This window comes from Plecotus auritus, assembly GCF_963455305.1.
Source record: "Plecotus auritus genome assembly, chromosome: 2".
NCBI classification, from domain to species: Eukaryota; Metazoa; Chordata; class Mammalia; order Chiroptera; family Vespertilionidae; genus Plecotus; species Plecotus auritus.
The window spans coordinates 9,264,227-9,272,889 of record NC_137771.1 but is presented as its reverse complement, the minus strand read 5'-3'; positions in this window follow the sequence as shown (position 1 = coordinate 9,272,889).

Here is an 8,663-nt window from a genome sequence, read left to right as displayed (position 1 = left end):
TTGGTCCCAGGTTGGGAACACACAAATGAAAGGCAACTGATTGCTGTTTCTCACGTTCATGTTTCTCTCTCTCTCTCTCTTCCCCTCTCTCTAAAATCAATAAAAATATTTTTTAAATATCAACCAATGAATGCATAAATAAGTAGGACCACAAATCAATGTTTCTCTCTAAACTCAATTTAACAATTTGAAAGCATTTATTTTTATTATTTCTAAAGAAATGCATGCACATAGTAAAAAAGTCAGAATGAAACAATGAAAAATGGGGATCACCACACCTGATCGACAGTCCCAATGCCCGAGATAATTAATAGCTGGTTTTACAAACTCTTCTCTACCTGCATTCCGACATTTTAAACAAAAACAGAATCAGTCCATGTATATGCCATTCTGCAACTTGCTTTTACACTCGCGCTCTCAGAATATTTGGGTCCAGCCCTGGCCGGTTTGGCTCAGTGGATAGCGCGTTGGCCTGCGGACTGAAGGGTCCCGGGTTCGATTCCGGTCAAGGGCACATGCCTGGGTTGCGGGTTCGATCCCCAGTGGGGGGCGTGCAGGAGGCAGCCGATCAATGATTCTCTCTCATCATTGATGTTTCTATCCCTCTCTCCCTCTCCCTTCCTCTGTGAAATCAATAAAAATATATTAAAAAAGAAAAGAAAAGAATATTTGGGTCCATTCTTTCAAATGCAGTGCTCTCAGGAGATAAGGACCCAGCCATGTTCTTGCCTTCAAAGGATTGACATGCAGGTGGAGGAGACAGACATAGAGGAGAAACAAACCAACAACCAGTAATGAAAACCAAGGAAGAAATGGCAGGTGACCAAAGTTAACAGGAAGGCGGCTGTATGGCTTTAGGTCATCTCTTAGTAATTCCAAGGCGCGCCATGGGGTTTCCAGCTTTTCTCCGTCATAAATGATGCTCCAAGGAACATCTTAGTCACGTAAATTTGCATGTCTGCAGGAGCAGATCTCAGGGCTTCGATATCTGACACCCTTTTTCCACCTGGGCTAGTAACTGTTGCCATGGCCACGGCTGAGGGGTGGCTCCCGGGAGCAGCAGGGCCCTGAGCACCGGGTTCAGAGTCAGACTGGAGAGCACACCACAACATTGCCATTTGCAACATAGGGACAACCTTCTAACCTCACAGGACTATTGAAAGGAGTAAGTGACACTGTTTCTCCTCACATGCTTCGTTCATCTACTCATCACACAACTAAAAGAGGTCCATCCAAATACATCCAAGGGGGTCAGAGTTCCCTCACAAACAATGGCAGCAACTGGAGACCCCCCGGGTGGGAAAGCTGGAGCACTGCCATTTAAATTTCTGGTCTGGGCACAAGCAGCACTGACGCCACGGGGCAGCTGTTAGAATCACGGAATCTCAGGGCCCACTTCAGACCTATTGGTTCAGCATTTGCATATTAACAAGGTGCCTGGGATTATGTGTGCACATCTTAGGTGGAGAGAGAGCGATGCATGGCCCGTAGAGTTAAATAGCGATTCATCTCTATTAGGGATCGGAGAGGGTGTGACCTAAAGCATTCTGGGTTTAATTTGGCCTTGTTGCCTAGACAACAAATATTATGGTATTTATCCTCCAGGGAGAGAAGACAAGATCATGTCCTTAATCTGCCTCTCTAACCAGGTGTGGAACCCACCTGCCTGCACAGCCTGAGCTGTCAGAGCTGGGAGGGGCCGGAGTGGTCTTCATTCCAGCTCAGCCCTCCGAGGCTGCCCTGCCCACCTGGCCCCGTCTCCACTCACAGGTGGGGCTCTGAGAAGGGTGGTAATTTGCTTAAAGTCACAGACCAACCTGGGTGTTGGCCTCCTCCGTCCCCGCTCCTGGCTGATCCTTATTCTTCCCTATCTCAACATCTGGGCCATTATTTTTTTTCCTATGGATTCTGCTGATCCTTTCGGAAAAATTATTTATTAGAAAATGGGTGTATTGTAAAATCATTATGTGCTAATTGTAAAAAATTCATTCCAATTCATAACAATGTAAATATTGACCCAACAATCCCACTCTTATGACATACCCAAGAGAAATAATATGTCCACACAAAAACCTGAACAGGCGTGTTTACAGCAGCATTATTCACAATAGCCCCCAAATGGAAACCACCCAGGGTCCATCCGCTGACAAACTGATAAGCAAGATGCTTCAGACAATGGGATAGAATCCAATGATGCAAAGGAATGGAGAGCTGATACAAGCTACAGCATGGATGAACCTTGAAAAGGCATTAAGTGAAAGAAGCCAGCCACAAAAGACCAGGTATTGTATGATTCCATTTCTAAAAATGTTCAGAATAGGCAAATCCATAGAAACAGGAAGTACATTAGTGGTTGCTAGGGGCTGGGGGAAGGGGAGCTGGGGAGTGATGCTCATGGGTTTAGAGTTTCTGTTTGAGTCGATAAAAATGTCCTAAAATTAGATATAGTGATGACTGTACAAGTCTATGAATTTACCAAAAACTACTGATAAAAAAAGAAAAATTTAAAGGCTGAATTTTGTGGTATGTGAATTATATCTTCATAAAGTTATTTTTTAAAAAAGAAAGAAAATAAAACATCCTTTAAGTCACCCCACCCCAGATTTCCGTTCATTTACTCCATGAATATTCACTGAGGGCCTCCGTGTAGCCCCTGCACTGGGGACACAAGCAACATGAAACAAACAACCCACATCCTAAGCGCAATGGCACCCCAATATTCAGAGCCCCATGACCAGTGCCTGCACCGCCTGACCTCTGACCCTCACCTCCTTCCTTCCCTCGACTACCTCGCCTCCAGCAATCACGGGCCCACTGCTTGTCACTGTCCCTCAGCCCCTCATTCCTCACCGCCCTTCCACCCAGTCGCTCGCCGCGGCCACAGCCCTCCTCGCACCTGGCATCCCCAGTCTCACCTGACAAAACCCCCACACTGGTCAAAGCCAGCTCTCCCCCTGCACCTGGGTGGCCAGATGTGGCTGGAGAAAAACACTCCACCTTGCCCACCGTCTCACTTTAAATTCACGACATGCGTCTCGAGTGGGTCCTTAATGCTGCCCGGATGTCACCGTCATTCACTCTCCCCATGCGGCACACCCTTCTCCTCTCTATAAAATGGGACAGCAACGTTTCTGCACCCTGGGGCTGCTGGCTGCATTAGCACTGGGCACACAGTAGGCCCTCAATCACTGATAGTCACTGGGATTATCACCTCTGGTCCTCAGTCCAGGGGCTCCCTGGTGACCTGGTCTCCGAGGAGATCCACCCTGCGGTCAGCTATTTTGTTCACTGGCTGGGCAGCCCTGGGTTCTTTGCCATATTGGGTGCGGAGGGGACGTGGCACAGGGCAGTGAATCGCATGGCCACGCTCGGTGGTAAGACAGGGAAGCTTATGACTTCCTGCAGCCAATGTCCCGTGTGATGGGCCCAGCCTGAGTCAGACCACAGGGCCCGAACGGAAAGTTACCAGGGCCTCCGAAAGGGAGGGTGGAGGCTCTCGGGGTGCAGCCAGCCAGCATGGCAGTGTGAGCAGAGCAGGATGGCTGCCCCCAGGAATCCAGGCTGCCCCTCCCTCAGGGAGCTGAGATCAAAGCCCAGAGGAAGGAGGAAGTGTGAGCCCCAGTGACTCACTTCTTCCATCTGGGGCATCTGGGGCGAGTCACCTCTCACCCCTACAGGCAGCCTGCCGCCTGCCTCCGCACCAGGCAGGACCATCCGACCTGGGTCTGTCTATTCATAACACTGACCTGATTCACCCGCACGCCCCGCCACCTCCGTGTAGACCTGTTGAGATGTTTGCAGGTGGCCAAGTCTGCAAGTAGGTCTCGGAAAACGAGAGAGAGAGAGAGAGAGTGGCAGGGGTGGGAAAAGCCCTGCTCTGAAGGCAGGACACCTGGGTCTGGTTACTAACCGCTGTGTGAGCCTGGCAGGTCTCACACCCTCGCTGGGCTCCAGAATCCACTTCTCCAAGAACGTGCAGCCGACTCCCCGTTCTACTGGCTCCCGGGCTCTGGAATTCTACCAGGACTTGGGGCTCCTCACCTCGAATTGCCCTCTGGGAAACAGTCCTACAGCCTAAGAGGCCCTGGATGGTTTGCTGCTGCCGCACCTGCACCTCATCCCTGGTGGTTCCCACACCCCCAGCGGCATTCAGCTGTGCGGGCGCCGGCTTTCCACGCGGTGCATCAGCCGGCTGAGCGCTGGCCTCCGTGGGGCCCAACTTAGACGTCACTTTCCCCACTGCCTTCCCCTTCCGACCTGCCAGCCGTGTGCGCCCCCAGCAGAGGCCGTTTTGTTCCTCTTCCTCATTCAACCGAGCGCTGTGCCACGGGCTGTGACTGGCACACAGAAGGGGTCAATAAATAAGTTATGAATGAATGACGAAGTGGAAGCTTCCAGGCAAGCTGGAGCGAGCCATGGTTTGCTTCTCTCACGTGGGCCCCGGTGTGAGGCCACCCCTGAGCTCTGCCCTCCGGAGGAGGGGGTGCCGGTGGGAGGGGTGTAGATTTCCGAGGAGGTTCCAGCTGGGCTCCAGCCATGCCACAGCCCCAGGCTGCCTGGCCCATGACTCACAGGCCCCAAACAGCTTTCTTAACCCTCCCTGGCCCCGCAGGGCTGCCTGCTGGTGGGGCCTTCAGGCTGATGCCTCTCGGGTTTCTCTCCAGCTGGGCCAGTCTCTCCCTGTGGGCTTGAAGCATCCAAGATCCCACTGCTTAAAGGGCCAGCTCCAGATTCCTGGGCTGTATTATGTTTCCCCCAGGAATCCTTTCTCTGTTTACGGAGGGGAGAAAAGTTGCCAGCTACCCTGGCGAAAAGTCATCCTGATTTTCTGAGCCCTTTCACCACCCACCTCCTACTTGGCATTTGTCTATGGGTTGCGGGGGTGGAGGGAAGCCCCAGCACTTCCCCCACCCCAGCATTCCCACGCTCGGGAGGCCACCAGGGTTAGGGAACGCCAGCCCCAAAGCTCTGGTGTACACTGGCAGCCTGACCTTGGCCATCGGGGCCACCAGGGGCTTGCTCCAGTTCCTGGGAACAGTCAGGAATCCGCAGAGACTGGCTGGGTCCCGCGTCTCCCCCTCTCTGCCCTCTCCTCTATCCCTGGACCCCCTCCCCCGTTTCCAGACATTTTCTCTCCCGCGTCCCAGTTTGCAGATAAGTATGTGATGGCCTCCTCTAGTCCTGTCTTCGAATCAGTGAGAGACAGCGTCTCCTGGAGATCACAGGCTCTCCCCTTTATTCCGTTACTTTTCATTAAAATAAACTTTTAATTTTGGAATACTTTTAGATTGACAGAAACGTTGCAAAAGATCACACAGGGTTTCCTAACACCCTTCCAGTTCCCCTTCCGTGACATCTTACATAAGGACGCAGGAAACCCACAGCTGCATTTAGTCAGATGCTATTTAATCTCTTTCCACGTGTTGATAATGGTCATTATCTCAGATGAAGGAAAGAGCCTGGGAGGTGAGTGCCTTGCCATAGGCTAGGGCTAGAGGCACGAGGGGTGTGACCTTGAGCCCTCATCTCCCTGCCTGAAGGGTGGATCAGAAGTAATTTCTTCAAGGACTTCATGAGATCATGTCTCTGGGCATCTCCCTGCCCCCGAAATGGTTGCTGTGGTCATTGCTGTCGGCATCATTGTGACTAAGGAGCCCAGATCGCTTAAGGGTAATGTTTGAATAAGCCCCACCTCTCCCCGCCCCGGCACCTTCGCTGGGGAGCAGGACGGGCCATTACAGACCAGACCCTGAAGACTGAGCGTCAGGAATCCCAGGGTGCAGTCCCACGGTGGCCACTGGCTGTGGGCAAGGCATAGCCTCTCCCTGAGCCTCAGCTTCCTCACCTGCAAGATGGGGATGATCAGAGCCTCCCACGCAGAGGTGTTGGGAGAATTCCAGGGGACAGGCACGGAGAAGCCCGGGGACCAGCCCCCCGCAGCTGTGAGTGTGGCCCTCGTGGCCCCCTGAGGGGCAGGCAGATCACCGGGCCTCCCCGGCAGGCAGTATGGTTACCTGAACCTGAACGGGCAAGCTACCTAACCCTGCTGAAACTTGCTCCTTGTCAGGAAGAATCAATCACCCGACCTCTCTAGCCTCACCCCACACAAGAACTCAGGAAATAAAAGTCAGTTTCTACTGTCCTCAGGCCTAAAGGGTTGTCTGAAGGTCAAGTAGCTGGTGAGAGGCTCAATCAGAGAGAGCGCCGAGGTGTACTAAAACCTTGTCCCATCCACCTGAGCACAGCCACCCTCCCCCTCATTCAGAGACTGTTTGTGGGGGAGGGGTGGGGGGGGGAGAGGGAGGCGCTGCTACCTGCCTGTTTCTTCTTTTTTTTCCCTTTTTAATATATTTTTATTGATTTCAGAGAGGAAGGGAGAGGGAGAGGTAGAAACATCAATGATGAAAGAGAATCATTGATTGGCTGCCTCCCGCACGCCCCCACAACTGGGGATCGAGTCCACAACCTGGGAATGGAATCGTGACCTCCTGGTTCATGGGTCTATGCTCAACCACGGAGCCACGCCCACCGGGCTGCCTGCTGCTTCTTCAGGCTCCTAAACACCACCTCTTCTGGCCTAAAGGAGCCATCCATACACATCGATGAAGGAAGCACTACATTTTTCAAAAAAGAGGTCAAGCCATGATCCCATACAGATATAAAATCAACACGTGTTACACATTTCCTTTTACTCCTAAGACAGGAGTGGGGAACGTCTGGCCCGAGGGCCATATAAGGCTCTCGAAATCATTTGGTCCGGCCCTGCCAAGGCAACCACAGGCGGGACTGGAAATTCAATAAATCTAGGAGCTTTTTTCATAGCAACAAACATGAACATTAAGTGAATTATGTTAAAAGAACGATGTTATAAGGATCCCAATGGTCCTTGGCAGGAAAAAGTTCCCCACCCCTATCCCAGGGGAACCGGGTGGACATGTTATAAACGACTAGCTCCAAAGGGCGACAGAAGAACATGCGCGTGTACAGGTCAGGAATATTGAAATGAACGTGCCAATGGGACGAAAGTGATTTCTCCACAAGGGGCCGAGGAGGACTGTTTACCAGACGGGACAGAATTGACCAGTGGCCCACAGTTTACATTGTAACATAGCTCAGAGACAGCGCCAGGCTGGGGCCCAACACCCAGGAAGGTATGCTGTGGACAGCGTGTAGCTTTCCACCGATGCGCACGCTTCCTGGGCAGCAGGAAGGTCATGAAGAGGGTGCCCTCCGTGGTCTCTAACCTGATGACCGGTCACGAGATTAGGATGACTCACACTCTGAATGCAAAGTCCTTTCCGAAGGAATTGGGGAAGTTCATCTCACGGGCAAGCGGGAGGCGGCCCTAAAAGCATCAGCATTTAAGAGGAAGGGTGCAAGGCAGTTATGATGTTTTTTCAGCTGGATGTTGGCATCTGGAACATTCCAGAATGTATGTGTTTGTGACCTGAGTTGGTGGCAGAGGCCTGTAGTTTTGACTGGGCAGTTACCCCACTTCTCTGATGTGCACTGTCCCTGTCTCTGAATGGGGACAGTAATAGTACCTACATCATAGATTGTGAATGTTTTTAATGAGCAGCTATTCACCTTATGAGAAGTGTATTTTAAATAGATCAGACCAACCATTTCTTTGACAATGTGGTCCCTGGGATATTTTCAGATCAGCCCAGCCTTCTCCTGTCCCCTGTGTGCCCCCCATCAAGTCCTCATTTCCATCACCTGTGCTCCTAGCAGTGTGGGGAGCAGCATTCAGCTGCCATGGACGGGCTGGCACATGCTGGCGTGAACTACACCTTCGAACACCTGGGTGTGGCCTCAGGTAAGGGGGCCCTGGGGACGGGTGACAGACCAACACAGGTCTCCCTCCACGAGGGTGTATTCTGGTCGCAGCAAGACCACAGTTTTCCAGTTTGTTTTCTTCTCTCATCCTCATTGCAATCACAGTAGGAGGGCAGGAAGTATTCCCTTCTTGCGTCTGGAGAAGCATGCCCAGTTCGCTAGCCCATGCTGCCCTCTAGTGGCTGTGCCCGGTAGCCCAGGTCAGCATCTCCCTGGGTTTGCAGGCTGCATGGCCAGCCTTCCTAGGACCCCAATCAGGGGTACCTGTCTCCCCTCTCAGGACTCCTACATCACCTTATCAGCCCTCTCTGTCCCTGAGCATTAAATATACATATTTAATTGTCGTAAATATACATAACAAAATGTAGCATGTGACCATTTTTAAGTGGCATTAGATCAGCCTTGGGCAAACTACGGCCTGCGGGCCAGATCCAGCTGTTTTTTCCGATTCTCTTGCTCTCCCCTCCACTCCTTTACTTTGAATTTATATTAGTTTACACAAACAGTCCATCCATGCTTTTGTTCCGGCCCTCTGGTCCAGTTTAAGAACCCATTGTGGCCCTCGAGTCAAAAAGTTTGCCCACCCCTGCATTAGATTCACACTATTGTGCAACCATCTCCCCATTCATCTCCAAACTGTTAATCTTGCCAATTGAAACCCTGTACTCCTTAAACAACTCCCCATCCCACCTTCCCAAAGTGCTCTCCACACAGGACCTTCTACTTTCTGCCTCTATGAATTTGACTACCCCTAACGCCTTATCTAAGTGGAATCATACAGTACTTCTTTTTAAAAAAATATATATTTTATTGACTTTTTATTT